Here is a 16,180-nt window from a genome sequence, read left to right on the forward strand (position 1 = left end):
GATGCTGCCAGAAAATGTGGCAGCTCAGTTCAGCAGAATGTGCACTTAGCTGGAGTATCAAGTAGTATAAAGCTTTACGACGACGTGCAAATATTAACAAAGAACATATGCAGAGTTTGCAGGGGTTTGTAATAGTATAGGTAATGCAGAGGAGATCAGGCATTACGGTTCTGTTTACTGCAAGGTGTGCTGCACCTTGACTGGCTCTGAGTGCCCTCGACTGCCATCCAAGTTAATTAGGGGTAAAAATGCTCTAAACCTATGAAGATTACTCAGTATCTTCCAGGACTGCTCTCTTAAAATAAACTGCTCCCACCCGGGTAGTTTAAAGCCTCTGTTCTGTTTCTTAGTTGCAGCATGGAAGATAAAAACAAGGAGAGAGAGAGGGGAAAAAAAAAGATTTGACATGTATAGCAACAAGCCTGCTTAATGGTAGCAAGAGCAATGATATGTCAAATTCGTGGTATTGATTGGACACATTTGTCTCCTTAGTTGAAAACGGACTTTATCAGAGAACGTGATTTATGGTAAAGATAGCAGGCTTTGCACGTCTTCATACAAAGCAGGCGATCTTTGTATAAATCAGTATTAACACATTTAAACAATAACACGTTTACTTATATAACAGTGAGTCAGCTTCCAGCACAATCCAGAATTAGTCACTGTCAACCTCTGCCTCACTTTATTGGAGTCTCTGGGAAAGCTCTCTCATCTCTGTCTTAAAAGTAAATTCAGTGAAAATTCAGTGAATGGGGAATTGCACTCAGATTCTCATTGCAAGATACCCATTTTCCAAGCATTTTTATAATTCTTAAGTAATCATTGTCACAGGTGTGTTCTTAATGAAATGTCACCTTTTTTTTTTAAGGATATTGCAACTTGGACACCAAAAATAGTCCAACCTCACCACCATGCTTTTCTTTCTAGACTCTCCTATGGTATAAAATCCTGCTCTTCACTCCATCTTATGCAGCTCTTCTCTTTTTTATTTTCTTAGTATTAGTTCTTACTGTATAGTGCATGTCTAAAAATAAAGGATAAAATGACAATAAAGGCTCCCAGGGAAAAAACAAAAGAGAGGAAACATGAAAAGGACTTGAAAAGAAAAGGGTACAAAAGCGCATAGTACAAAGGAGCCTAGAGTTGAAAAGATTATAGAATTAAGAAAAAAGTGTTAATGTAATCTTAAAAAAGAGAAATAATTCAAATAAAAAGCCATCAAAAGGAAGATAAAAAGGAGGAACATTAAAAAAATATAAAGGAGATATTTTTAGACAGCCTGCTTAACCTGAGGGGACAGCCTTCAGGAAAGCCAGATGTAGTTTACTGAAATTATTATCGTAATAAAATGTGTAACAGAACACAGAGCACCATAACAACATTTTTAATGGAGAACACAAAAACATGTTCTCCCTCTGCCTTCATAATGCCTTTATTTTTAACAGTTCATGAGCACAATTTTCACAACGGATGCCAAGACATTCCCAGCTCATTAATTCTTAGCATATATTATTCCTATAGGGTTCATTTGCATTCCCCCTTATTATTCATTAAAGAGATGAGTTTCCCCTTCTGTAAAATGGGGATACTATTTTTTGGCCTGAAAGGCCATGGGTAGAGTGTGAACTGAGAGCTGCAAACCACTGGGAGTGGACATATGACCTTACCTCTACAAAATCCCAAAATATTCAAGGGGGGTCTGTGATCTGTCCCAGCCCAATGCATCACAGTGCTGAGGCCTAATTTCTTAACATTTGTAACCTGCATTCACAAGGAAGTGCCCTAGCTCAATAATATATGCTATTAGCATACATGTTTTCTATTGTCAGCTTCTTATAGGCACATTATACTGAGCAGGTTTAATTATTTATGTGGAGTTGATGGCAGGGTTGATGGCAGGGTTAAAATCAAGTGGACAAGGAGAGAGAGTTTAATAGATTCAGTTCTGAGAGATTCAGTTCGTCTGGTTAAAATAATTAATTTAATACATTTTATCATACCTTTACACTACTATATTTACAGCTGAGATCCACATCTGAATGACCTTGATATGATAAAGGGGTCTCTCATTAGCTATTTTTTTCTTTTGGGGTGGATTTCAAGGATTGAAATATAGAACCAAAATACCTTTTAAGTTTTGTCTTCAGGTTTCCTTAGGCACTTCTATATCTATATTAAAGAGCTAGATTCTGTCTCTGGAACAGAACCCTTGACACAACCTAGTGAATCTCTCATGGCAGCATTTAACTTTGGTTCAAATAAAATAAGGGAAGTACTGGGGAGAAGATACAGTTTTTAACTGTGTCTTTGCACACATGAACAAAAGTGAGGCTAGCCAACTCAAGTGAAGGAGTCAAGAAACATTATAAATTAGGGTCTGACAGTTACACAACTTTTTCAGTGGCCATTTATGACACTGTATAGGAAGTTTTCACAGTGGAAAAACCACCTTGCAGGTCATACCCAGTTGCCCCATCAAGGTTTGAGTGAATCAGAGAACAAATGGAGGGAAAGGTTTAAAATATGGGAATGAAGTACATCCAGATGGACTCCATAGCTAATGGATGCAGAACCAAGAAGTAGTTGCTGGGGGTCAGTTTCCTAATACCTTTAACACATTGGCTACAGGCAAGTGCTATTCCAAACTTGATTACTGGGAATATCCTCCATTAGGGTAATGTTTCAAGTGTACTATGCTACTCTGCATGGGCTACCTCCTAAATCAGAAACAATGCTGTCAGGTCTGCCCAGCATTTTGGGAAGATTAATTTATACTGATGAGTACAAATGCCTGTTATCCCCTCCACACCTAGTAGGACATCAAGAGTGCTGGGTGAACATGGCTACTGTAGTTCTGGTTTGGTGTGAAGGGGCCATCAGTGGTCATGATAAATTTATATACACATGGCCCTAGAGATCACAGGGATGGCTATCCTATACACTGATTACAATATCCAGATCACCCTGGATACAAATGATAGATTTCTACCCTTAGCAACCAAGAACCACCCAGCTATGAACTCGAAGTCTGGTATGATGCAAACTGTGGAGACCCCAGACTGTTTGTTCACTCACAAGTTTCTGAACTATTTGGAAAAGAACTGAAAAGGCTGTCATATTTCACAGGCTCTGAAGAATCTAAGCGCAATACACTACAAATTACAGTCACATTATAAAGACTGACATACCATCCCTCAACAAAAATCAAAAGGGAATATATCTGTATGTCTGTGTATGGAAAACCAGAAGAATTACTGTTTAAATCAATTGGGTTTTAAAGTTATCTGTGGTGTTCTAAATTGATTTACTTTTCACTATATACCAAGCTGTATACTATAATATTTTGTGTGTGAATTACATTGGTATTATTCTAGTTGGGAATGGTCATGCTTTGAGCAGGGGATTGGACTAGATGACCTCCTGAGGTCAACCCTCCCTCCATTCCAACCCTCACTCCATTCCAACCCTCATTTTCTATGATTCTGTGCACAAATTCACAGGGCTGGATGCGATGCACCTGAAGGTGCTGAGAGAGTTGGCTGATGTGATTGCAGAACCACTGGCCATTATCTTTGAAAACTCATGACAGTTGGGAGAAGTCCCAGAATATTGGAAAAGGGCAAATATAGTGTCTGTCTTTAAGAAATGGAAGTAGGAGGATCCAGAGAACTACAGACCAGTCAGTCTCACCTCAGTCCCTGGAAAAATCATGAAGCAGGTCCTCAAGGGATCAATTTCTAAGCACTTGGAGAAGGAGAAGGTAACTATGAATAGTCAGCATGGATTCCCCAAGGGCAAGCCATGCCTGATCAACCTGATTGCCTTCTAGGATGAGATGACTGGCTCTTTGGATACAAGGAGAGCAGGGGACAGGATATACCTTGACTTTAGCAATGCTTTTGATACAGTTTCCCACAACATTCTTGCAAGCAAGCTAAGGAAGTATGGGTTGGATGAATGGACTGTAAAGTGGATAGAAGACTGGCTGGATATTTGGGTTCAGAGGATGGTAATCAGTGGCTTGATGTCTAATTGGCAACCAGTATCAAGTGGAGTGCCCCGGGGTTGGTTCTGGGGCCAGTTTTGTTCAATGTCTTCATCAATGACATGGAAGATGGCATAGAGTACATCCTCAGCAAGTTTGCAGATGACACCACGCTGTGGGGAGAAGCAGATATGCTGGAGGGTAGGGCTACGATTCAGAGAGACCAAAACAAATTGGAGGATTGGACCAAAAGAAATCTTATGAGGTCCAATAAGGAGAAGTGCAAAGTTCTGCACTTAGGATGGAACAATCCCATGCACCAGTACAGGCTGGGGACTGAGTGGCTGGGCAGCAGCTCTGCAAAAAAAGGCCTAGGGATTACAGTGGACAGTAAGCTGAATATGAGCCAACAGCCTCCCCTAGTCTAATAAAAGATCAATGGCATACAGGGCTCTATTAGTAGAGGCATTGCCAGCAGATTGAGGGAAGTGATTATGCCCCTCTATTTGGCACTGTCGAGGTCACATCTGGAGTAGTGTGTCCAGTTTTGGGCCCCCTGCTACAAAAAGGATGTGGACAAATTGGAAAGAGTCCAGCAGAGGTCAACAAAAATGGTTAGGGGGCTGGAGCACATGACTTATGAGGAAAGACTGAGGAAACTGGGTTGATTTAGTCTAGAGAAGAGGAGACTAAGAAGGGGATTTAATAGCAGCCTTCAACTACCTGAAAGGTGGTTCCTAAGAGGATGGAGCTGGACTGTTCTCAGTGGTGGCAGATGACAGAACAAGGAGCAATGGTCTCAAGTTGCAGTAAGGGAAGTTTAGGTTTGATATTAGGAAAAATCTCTCACAAGGAAGGCAGTAAAAGACTGGAACAGGTTACTCAGAGAGACTGTGGAGTCTCCATTCTTGGAGGTTTTTAAGACAAAACCTTGACTGGGATGATCTAATTAAGGATGGTCTGCTTTGAGCAGGGGGTTGGACTGAATGACCTCCTAAGGTCCCTTCAATCCTAATTTTCTATGAGTCTATCATCATGACCAAAAGCAAATTTAGAGAACACTGATCTCCCAACATAGCTCTGTGGTTCTGCCAGCATGACAACCATAAACATGGAACAACAATTATGAACCAGAAATAAATTTGGGAAAATCAGAGTTGGTTTGTGAACTGATCATGAAGACAAAAATGGGCAATGTTGGATATAGTAATTGTTATGGAGAGATTTGGGTGAACTTTTTATAAGGTGATCAGTCAGAAAGAAAGGGAATGAAATGTGATGAAATGGGAGTGTTCTTATTGAACTGCTAACCATTTGCATACTGTGAAATGATGTACAGGTAGTGAGGGCTATATGAAGATGTTGGACATTTTATCAATTTAAGTCTTGATCTTCCAGTTGAATCTGTGTGGGCAGAGCCTGGGAATCTACAAGAGTCCATTCATCCAGGGCCTAAAGCAGGGCTAAGGCCTTTAGTTAAAAGAAAATCCTGTATAGTGACATTAGTATAATGAAGCTGTGGAAGTGATACATGAAACATTTTCCAAATGATAATGCACTTGGCTGTCCTTAACTTCAAAGCTGAAACACATTACCATGACCTGACTCTCTTTCTCATGGGAAGCAACTTTCTTGTCTCCAACCCTTTTGCTTCCTCTTTTGAACACATCTAAATATTATCTTCATTCCTCTTTAAGCACACATCCTCCTTTGCATAAGACCTCCAGAAGTGAACTCCCATGTGAATTGTGGTGTCAATATTTCTCTCCACAATCTTCTTTTTCTTTAAGCAGTACAATTGCTGACATGTGGCTATGAATACGAATATTTGATCAAAATGTACCTTTAGTGATTCCAGGAATTTTATGTCCCCAAACATCTTTTTTGGCAGATGGCCAGTAATGATCTACATTTTTTTTCCATTTGGTTCCACCTTTTTTTAGGTTTAATGCCCTTAGAATAGAAGAAGCATTATGGAAATTACTTAGCAGCTGCTGTACATCAATGTTTAGAAAATTAATATTACCTGCATTACACAGCTCAGAAGCAGAATTTTAATGAAGCACAGAAAATAGAAGTAAAATGACCCTTAACCTCATCAGACAAATATTCAAATAGAATTTTGTTCATGAAAACTTGTAATTTCCAGCCAGACTATGTACATAAGTAATAGGAAAATACTATTTTAAAAATAACAAAAGGAATTGATGTTTTTGCACAGACTAGACTAAAATCTGACAGTGACTTTCAAACTGTTATTTGTTCTTATAACTAAGCTTTAGAATTACTTTTTCTTAGTAGTATGACAGTAAAAATGACAACACTAAGAATGATCAACAGCTGCGTGCTGCTGGTCCAGGAGCTGCTTCCGTGGTGGCTTGTCTGGTAGCTCTCATTGCTGCTCCTGCCACTGATCCGGGAGGGCATGGGGTGGGGGTGTGTGCTGCAGGATCTGCTGGGGGTGGTCAGGGCTGGGCCCAGCTGGCATGGGCCCAGCACAAGACTGAGCTACTGCGCTGCCTCCAGATGAGCGGCATGCAGCAGTGGGAGCTAGCCGGGCCTCCCTGTGCCTACTGGATGAGCAGTGGTTTCATTCCAGCTGGGAGAGTGGCAGCAGGGCATGGGGAGGGGAGGAGAGGGGCGGCAGCGTGTGCCTCCGGATTGGAGTGGGGTGGGCAGCTGAGCAGGGACTATGGGGACTGCAGTGAGTTTTTGGATGTGTCATAGCCCCCACTCCCAGCATCTTTCACCTTCTGTCTTCTGCCCAGAGCTCAGCCCAGCACAGCCCCAACCACATCTGCCTTGCACAGATGCTGGGGCACATACCTCTGCTCCATGCTCTCCTGGACTGGTGGTGGCAGCAGCAGTGAGAGCTGCCAGACATGATGCCACCAGACAAGCAGCTCCCAGACTGGCAGCAGCGCAAGCCACCCCACTCCCTCCCTGGGCAGTGTTTGCACCAGCTCCGGTCCCAGCCCCAACCCAATCCCCCCCTCATTGCACGGGCATTGGTCTGCCCCTCATATGCCCCTTCTCTCCCCCCCCCCACAGCAGACTTACCAGCTAGGTACAGGTGTGAGATCCATCGTAAAGGCAAAACTAGCATGGGAACCTCGAAATAGGGTGTCAGTTTACAAATGTCATAAATGCTGTTTGTCATAATTTCAAAAGTCATGTCAGACTTAACTGATTTGTCTCAAACTGGTTTATGCACTGTGTGTCCCAGACCCCTTGCTGGTGTAAGATACCTAGACACCCCCAGCATCCTGGCATGCTCTCTGGGCTGGGCGGGGTTCTCTGCTCCACAGTAAGGCTGGCTCCTCCCCTCTGCTCCCTGACTATAGCTCCAGCACAGACTGCAGGCTGCTCCCCTCTCCCCCTCACCACTTCCTGCTAAGCAGGAATTCCCCCCTCCCCTCTGCCTTGCTGAGGAGGTATCTGTGTATCTGTAGGAGCTAGCAGACCACATGCTGGCTACGGTCCATGCTGAATCAACAGGTAGAATTAACAGGTAGCTGGTAATGTCCCTCTGTTGCTTTCTTAATGGGGTGATAAACACTGAGTTAGGGGGTGATAAACACTGTTATCAATTCCCTGCTTGGCTAATCAAAACATCCTGCCGGGGTCTAGCCATGCCCCCCCCTCAACTCAGTGCTGTTGAAGAGACAGGAGGGCTGCTCTAGAACTCCCCAGCTTCTAGCCTGAGCCACTGTAGGCGAGTGCCTGCATGTCTGGGATGTCTGTGCAGTTACAAACCAGTTCAGCCTGGCCAGGTTAGATTAACCCGCAAAGATTGAATCAATTCAGGTTCAGGCTTTTTGAATGTCTGTCCCTAGCCAAGGTGTTTCCTGTTGTGGGATATTGCCAGGCAGTCCAAATCAAAACAGCCTTGATGCAGCTCCATTTGAACCAGTGGGGGAACTAGTCCCTGCCTGGCTCCTGCTTTGGTGCAATGCCAAAGTAATAGTCTCTGGGGAGGGAACACACAATTTTGCCCACTGTGTCTGTCTTTAGCACTCCATCTCGAGTTGGGGATGCTTCCATAGTATGCTCAGCTTGGGCTGTGCTTCAATGGCTTTAAGTAATCATACTCCTTATCTTCACCACATTACTAGACCTGCTCCCTTTGGATTGTTTTTTTGTTTTGTTTTGTTTTGTTTTGTTATCTTTTACCACCTTTTTATGTTGCTTTTTATTGAACTGTCCATGTAATACTCATTTGCTTTCTTTGATTTACATCTTGTATCTTCTATTATATTGCAGAACACTTATTACTTGCTGATAGTATAAGGGATTACAGGCAGATTTATTACCCTCAACCAAAGTTTCATGGGCATTGTAATTTCAGTTAGAAATATTTAGCTAACATTATTTTTCTCTCCCCAAAATGTGCATCTTAAAATTGTGGTGAAATAAATACCTTCATGGGCATCATTTTGCAAACAGTTTCTAAAATAATTTTGTAACCTTAATACACTCCCATTGATATTTTTAAGGCAAGTGTTAGGAAGATTGTGTGATTTTACCTTATGGTAACAAACTGCTGTTAGGGTAAGAAAGACCCTGGATGGAAGATCACATATAGTTTTCACAATGGCTATTTTTACTAGAGTTCAGGGATCCAAGTTCAACTTTGAATACTGGAACAATCACGCTTTTGTGAGCACATTTATTCTGCATTAAACAGATGACTACAAAAATATAAGGATCATTCTACAGGACATGGTCAATAAACCAGCTCATCTGGACCAGTTTTAACTCAGTTGTATTGGAGAATTACTGAAATAAACCTCCTTTTTGAGATTATGCAGAGTAACAGTCTACTTACCATTTATTTTAGACAAAACACTTGTGAGAAGACTGCAACAAAGCTATAAAGTGCTATAAAATTACATAAAGGTCATCACAAGTAGTAATAAACTGTTACCTAATCTATTTTTTCATGCTAACAGGAATCTGATGACATTAAAATAGCAGGTAACTTTATCAGTTAATGTCAAAATATACAGTTTAGTTTTACTGTTTTACCCATTCAAAGTTAAAATGTTGCTTACTATGGCATCATTTTATGAGTCTGGTGAGATATTTTGACATTTAACTTAATCTTGAAACAAGTCAAATGGGAGACACTTATGAACAAAATACTGAACAAGACACCTTAAACAAAATGAAAGAGACATTACTTTGTAAACAGTGATGGTTAAAGCTGCCCATTTAAAATACAGAGGTTTTATTTTGCTTCTGCTTTCTTAATGTTTTTCCATGCTGTCTCTGAAATATAAAGCAAGCATCTTGCATGTAAGACCTTTAAAAAGCAATAAAAGTCTCTCTCAAGTTTTCATTTTTGTCTTGTTATTTTACCTGTAACCATTTGATGACAGTTCAGTGCAGGGGTATTACAGATTTAACTACAATTTATGGGCAGTCTCTATTTCTTACCAGGGCACTGCAGGTGAAGAGGAGAGACATAAAAACTTGAATAGTCTCACTCAAAGAGCTTATTTCTTCCAACCTTTTCTGAAATTGGTTACGACAGCATTTGTGTTCATGCCACTACAATAAGGCTTGCTGCCTCCAGGAGACTTCTGGCAGCAATCACTCCTAAGGACAACTATTGTCCGTTGCTTAGCCTGCTGATTCAAGGCTAGTTCAATGATAATTAATCTCCATGGCTCACAGGAGGAGGAAGCTAATCTTGTTCACTCGGGAGAATCTCTATACGAGTCTCTTAACTTTTCAGAGGTGGTGGAGAGCCACATTAAGCTCTCCACACCTCACTTCACACCAGTATAGACTCCCTACCTACCTATGCATCCTTCTGATTCAAGCTAGGAACAATGGCCTTGTGGGGTGTGTGGAGGAAGGGAGTAATGGTCTTTAACTGTGCATGTTCATTTCTTTTTCCAGTCATGAGGTTTGGATCATGTGAGTTAGTTAAGCCAGACTCTACAGGGGTTACCAGGAGGACAGTCCGTGCTAGTTTAATTGGTTTGCTTTGCTCTCATTTCTTCTGCTCAAGCTGCAAGAACACCCTGGATTTACCTGTGTTGTTTTCTTTTGCTCCCTTCCTTCCCTTGTGGCATAAGAGCATAGAGTTGAACCACTATTCCTGCTCCAAACTAACAAAAGGTTTTTTGGTGTGGGGAGGGCCTTATGTCCTAGCATTCTCTTCAGTGGGCAACGGTTGGAAGGACTGATGAAAGGTGCAATAATGACCCTCGAACCCCACTAGCAACCGATGTTAAGCCAAATGGGGTGTTACTGTCCCTGCTGCTTCATGTCTCACTAGCTGGCAGTGGAAATAAAGGTTATTATTTATTAAGCATTGTTTGTTCAGAGCTGAGAATGTGCCTAAGGTTTTTCCATTTGTAACAGTGGCTGTTTCCCAGTCCCTCAAAAGCCATTTGATGTTATTTATGAATTTAACTTTTATAAAGTATTGTAAATGTACACAATGCTTTTCATGGGCTATGGGTTGGGAATATAGTGATGGTCCCTTACATTCTGCTGGCTTGAGCCCTCTGAGAGGTAGATTCAAACCCCCTCAGACAGAGAAGGTATCTAAAAGCAGGTCTCCCACCTCTAAGGAGTGCTCCAACCACTCAGATATGGGGTCCCATCACTTCTTATTGGCTGTGGGATTAGACAGGCTCAAATCAAATCCATTGAATTAGGGCTGCAGGTGAGGTAGGCAGGGGAACAACTAGTTTGCAGATCCCACTGAAGTCTAAGTGCAAGAGTGGTGCCAGCTTGCTTCTGTCAAGACAAAGGCAATCCGGAATGCCCAGCAGCACTTAGGAAAAGGGAGAGATGGAAAATGGACTGGATAATGCCTAATTTGTGGCATGGTGATTAGAGCACTGTGTTGAGAAGTATAAAATGTAGGTTCAAACCCATTTGGCTGAGGGGGCCCTAAAACCTAGGTCACTCACCTCCTGGGTGATTCCCTTTACCAGAGGACTTTGAAGCAAACTTTGGAGGGCTGACCTCTCTCTCTCTCTCTCTCTCTCCCACCCCCCCCCGCCCCCGCCCCCCAATAAGTTTTTGTCTTGCTATGATTTCAGAAAATATACTTGCCTAGGTACACATGTGTAGCACCACATATGTGCCTAGCCAGAGAGCAATCTACTGAGAAGGTGAAGTAGCTTTGTGGGTGCTTATGAATTCACATTACACATGGAATAGGATCACAAGCTTCGTTTAAGTGCCAAAAAACAGTGATTATGCAGCTAGGTAAGTGCCATTTTGATTAATAGATTGTAGGGTCGGAAGGGACCTCAGTGGACCATTTAGTCCGACCCCTGCCCCTGGCAGGCAAGAAAAGGATCACCAAACCTGGGATCATGTGATCCCAGCCAGGTGCCTGTCCAGTCTCCTCTTGAAGACCCCCGAGGATGGGGTGAGCACCACCTCCCTTGGAAGCCCATTCCAGATCCTGGCAACCCTGATCATGAAGAACCTTTTTATAATGTCCAGTCTAAACCTACTCTCCAGTAGCTTATGGCCATTGTTCCTTGTTGTTCCAGGGCGTGCCCTGGTAAACAGATCATTTCCCACTTCTTGTTGCTTATGAATTTGTACACTACCACAAGGTCCCCTCTCAGCCTTTTCTTGGAGAGGCTGAAAAGGTTAAGGTCCCTTAGCCTTTCCTGATAGGGCCTTCCCTGAAGACCTCCAATTAGACGAGTGGCTCTTCTTTGGACCCTTTCCAGGTTGTCTGCATCCCACTTGAACTGCGGTGTCCAGAACTGGACACAGTACTCCAGCTGCGGTCTGACCAGTGCCGCATAGAGGGGGAGAATCACTTCCCTGGACCTGTTTGTGAAGCACCTATGGATGCACGACAAGGTGCAATTGGCTCTGGCGACTACTTCATCGCATGGATGACTCATGTTTATCCTGGAGTCAACAGTGACTCCAAGATCTCTTTCAGTGGTGCTGAGAAGGTTGCCCCCCAGCCTATAGGTATGGTGGCAGTTTTTTCTCCCTAGATGCAGCACCTTGTACTTGTCCTTAGTGAATTGCATCCTGTTGCTCTCTGCCCACTTCCCCAGCCTGTCGAGATCAGCCTGGATCTGGTTCCTCCTCTCCAGGATGTTAGCTTCACCCCATACTTTTGTGTCATCTGCGAATTTGGATAGGGTGCTTCCCACCCCCTCATCCAGGTCATTGATGATGTTGAACAGCACTGGCCCCAGAACTGAGCCCTGAGGGACTCCACTGCACACATCTTTCCAGGTTGACACTGACCCATTCACCACCACCCTCTGAGTGTGACCCTTGAGCGAGTTTGCTACCCATTCTACCATACAATCATCCAAGGCAAATCTCCTCATTTTATTAATAAGGAAGGTATGGGATACCATGTCAAAGGCTTTCTTGAAGTCCAGATAGATAATGTCCACCTTGACTCCTACATCTAAACATTTGGTGGCCTTGTAAAAATAAAATAGGTCAGGCAGGACCTGCCTGCTATAAACCCATGTTGGTTACCTCTCTGCATCACATTAGCCAGCAGGCTCCCACAGACGTGTTCCTTGATGATTTTTTCTAAGATTTTCCCTGGGATAGAGGTAAGGCTGACCGGTCTATAGTTCCCCAGATCCTACTTCCTTCTCTTCTTAAAGATTGGGATGACATTGGCCCTCTTCCTCAATCCTCCAGGACCTGACCTGAGCACCATGAGTGCTCATATATCCTTGCTAGTGGTTCGACTATGACACTCGCTAATTCCTTCATTACCCATGGGTGGAGTCCCTTCAGTCCCGGTGATTTGAACATGTCCAGTCCCTCTAAGTCTCCTTTTACCATATTGGCACTGACATTGGTCGGCTGATGTTCCCCTTGTTGGTGTTCGTGATGCGTATTGAGGGCTCATCTAGATTCCTATTTAAGAAGACAGAGGCAAAAAACTCATTGAAGAGCTCTGCCTTGTCCCTGCTATCCATCACTAAGCCCTCCTGCCTGTCCTGTAGGGGTCCTATGCTACCCTGCACCCTCTTTTTGCTCCCAGTGTACCTAAAGAAGAACTTTTTATTGTCCTTAATTCCTGCCACTAGCCTGAGTTCCAGAGCTGCCTTGGCCTTCCTGACTGACTCCCAGCAGGTGCAGGCCAAGGAAGTGTACTCCTCCTTGCTAGCTACCCCCGATTCTACTTCCTGTATGCTTCTTTTTTTTTTCCCTTAATGTATCCTGGATGACCCTGGTTAGCTAAAGGGGCTTCCTGGCCCCTTTGCCCCCTTTCCTTTGCCATGGGATTATCTCACTCTGAGCTCAAAGAATGGTATCCTTAAGGAATGACTACCCCTCCTGGACCCCCAAAGCATCTAGGCTCTTGGTTCATAGTACCATGCTAACCAAACCCCTGAGCCTATTAAAGTCAGCCTTTTTAAAGTTTAGCACCTGTGTCCTGCTAGGTCTAGTGGCCTCCCTTCTCTGCATAGTGAATTTTATCATTTGGTGATCGCTGTCCCCTAAGTTGCCTTGAATCTGCAGGTCCCCCACCAGGTTATCCCCTGTGGCCAACACCAAGTTAAGCAAGGCGTTACCCCTGGTGTGACTCCTTACCTCCTGTGTTAGGTAAGGAGTTAGGTAGAGGTCCTGAATTCAGGTTAAGAACCTGTGTGAGTGGTTAGATCTAGCTGACTATTCCTCCCAGGATATGTCTGGGTAGTTAAGGTCCCCCATGACTACCATGTCTCTAGACAGCACAGCCTCTGAGAGCTGCCTGGAAAATTCCCCATCTAGCTCATTCTCCTGGGGCGGGGGCCTGTAGTAGCCACCTACCACCGGGTCCCTTTCCCCTGACCCCTTGGATCCTAACCCACAGAGTCTCTGCTTGTCTATCCTCTGATCCCAATTTGATTAGGGGAGATGTGTACTGTTCTTTGACATAGAGAGCAATACCCCCTCCTTTTTTCCCCTTCTTTATCTCTCCTGTACAACCTATAGCCCTCTATTCCTACCACCCAGTCATGAGTAGAGTCCCACCAGGTTTCCGTTAGACCCACTAGGTCAAAGTTATTGCTTGCAAGCAAAAGTTCTAGATCCTCTTGCTTGTTTCCCATGCTCCTGGTATTTGTATATATACATTTAATTCCCCTGGTGACTGCCCCTGGAACGCCCCTATACTCCTGTATAATAGGTTCTTTGATACTTACCTGGGCTGATCCTGTGGGTATCTCATGGTTTGGTGTTCTGTGGATCCCTCTGTCCTTGTCCCCCCCTTCCCCTGATGAACCTAGTTTAAAGCCTGCTGGAGGAGATCAGCCAACCTGAAAGAGAACACATGCTTACCTTTTGGGGGAGAGATGAAGCCCATCCCACCTGACCATGTCTCTTGTTCAGAAGTATGGGTCGTGGTCCAAAAAGCCAAAGCCTGTCTCATAACACCAGCTCTGAAGCCGGTCCTATACTAGGCTTGGGATCCTCCAGGTAGCCCCCCCCCCCAACTAGTGGCCTGCCTCAGCCTACCTTGTCCTGCTTCATTACCTGGTACCCTAGCACACACTCCCATCTCTCCTCCCATGCCTTGATGTTATGAAAAATAGATTTGTGAGACCATCCTCAAATAGCTAGATTGCTAATCTGTAACCTCTTGCTGTCATAAAGTTTTCTCTCTCACCCTTGCTCAATGGATAATAGCACTTGGTGCTTTTCTGGAGTCTGTGTTGTGTAAGCCCATAAATGACCAAACGGCCTGTTTTTGGTTGCAGGTGTCCACTCGGCCTTTGTGCCATATGCTTTGGCTCCTCACTGGGCTTACCCTAAAATATCCACCATCTCCATCACCAAGAATTAATGTAGGGTCTTGCAGCAGCCCTTGCAGAGCTTTTGGTCCTGGCAATGGCCCTTACTGAATCCTGCCCTTGGAGAAACTACAGAGTTACTCTCCTTTTCTAAAGGGGGTTCTAAGCGGTCTCCCCAACATCTGTACAGCTGCCTCATGTAAAGCTTTTTAAGAAGTCAAAAAAATAAGTCTTCTGTAAGAAAATTTGTAGTTTAAAAACCCCTCACCATTCTTCTAGGTACCTTCTTCCTGGCCCACAAGCAGCAAAGCTGCTGCAGCACTGCTGGGCTCAGTCCTTTTGGTACAGTCTGCTGCAGTCTGCTCTGTAGCTTCTTTCTCCATTGCAGCCAGCCCCAGACTGCTATCATCTCCAGGAGTTTGGCTCATATCGTGGCTAGACTCCACCCCTCTCAGCTGCTATGTAAAACAGAGATGCCATTAAAAGAATCACACCCTATTCTTCTGCCTCCATCCTTAGTGACAGGGCAGAGACACTGTTACAATGTATAAAATGAAAAAGGAAATTCTGCCACTAGTGTGATCTGCTTTGTGGGGGTTACTGGGGGTCTACCAAAGTGGTAAGAAAATATTCCAGCAATAAAAGGAGAGGAAGGCATGGCCTTCTTTGGTGGTAAAAAGATGGCTGTGTAAAGATGGGGAGATATTCTGAAACACATAATCCTATTTTGTAGTGGGATCATTAAATTCGGTCACTGTGTATCAAATCACTGAACCCCTTGAAAGAATACATTGTCATATACAGCTTCAGGCTTTTTGTTCCACATAATATTCCAGTACTAGGAAAGTTTCCAGTAGGCCTCATTATTAAAGAGTTCCTAGCATTTGCAAGCATACATTGGATTTAACTTTTATCTTACAGGCATGCTTTTAATGCCCATGTTATGACTGCAACTGCAGCCTTGAAAGATTATACTGGCTAGAAATTACTGTAACTTTCTGAGTGCCCACGGGAACAGGAGAACAGCCGTGCCATGTGAGGTCAGTAAGCAGACCTAGATTTTCTGTTCTACTATGTTAATTAGAAAGCAGAATCCTAAGTGCCAATTTTACAAAGAACTCTGTGTCCAATTTCCCTCCAGCCCTGATGGTGAACTGTCTGATCAATATTAAATTTAATTTATAATGATGGCCCCTGTGAAGCTTGCAAATGTTATGTCAACACACCTTAATAGCTTTGGCTTCCTGAGCAGACTTGTTAGCTGCAGCCTTCTCTGCTTCTACAACTTTCTTAACTACTTCCACCTCCAGAGACTCCCCTGCAATGATGGCCACCAGGTTTCCCATCTCTCTTTCACTATTCTACCAGCAGATGCTTCTCCGCTGTCAGTTCCTGTTGCATGAGAAATATTTGATGAGTGTGAGGAAGAAAAAGAAAGAAAAGAGAA

At 43.6% G+C, this 16,180-nt stretch overlaps 1 long non-coding RNA gene across 1 annotated transcript in view; it reads right to left on the reverse strand.

The window, feature by feature from the left end:
• Positions 1-15,120, reverse strand: part of LOC109281498 (uncharacterized) — a 38,839-nt gene extending 23,719 nt beyond the window's left edge. Inside the window, exons 1-2 of the long non-coding RNA XR_002088155.2 lie at positions 15,002-15,120; positions 14,146-14,259 (exon numbers count right to left, since the gene is read on the reverse strand). This is a non-coding gene — a long non-coding RNA (uncharacterized LOC109281498). The remainder of the gene's footprint in view (positions 1-14,145; positions 14,260-15,001) is intronic.
• Positions 15,121-16,180: the final 1,060 nt, after the last annotated feature.

This window comes from Alligator mississippiensis, chromosome 4 (assembly GCF_030867095.1).
Source record: "Alligator mississippiensis isolate rAllMis1 chromosome 4, rAllMis1, whole genome shotgun sequence".
Taxonomy (NCBI): Eukaryota; Metazoa; Chordata; order Crocodylia; family Alligatoridae; genus Alligator; species Alligator mississippiensis.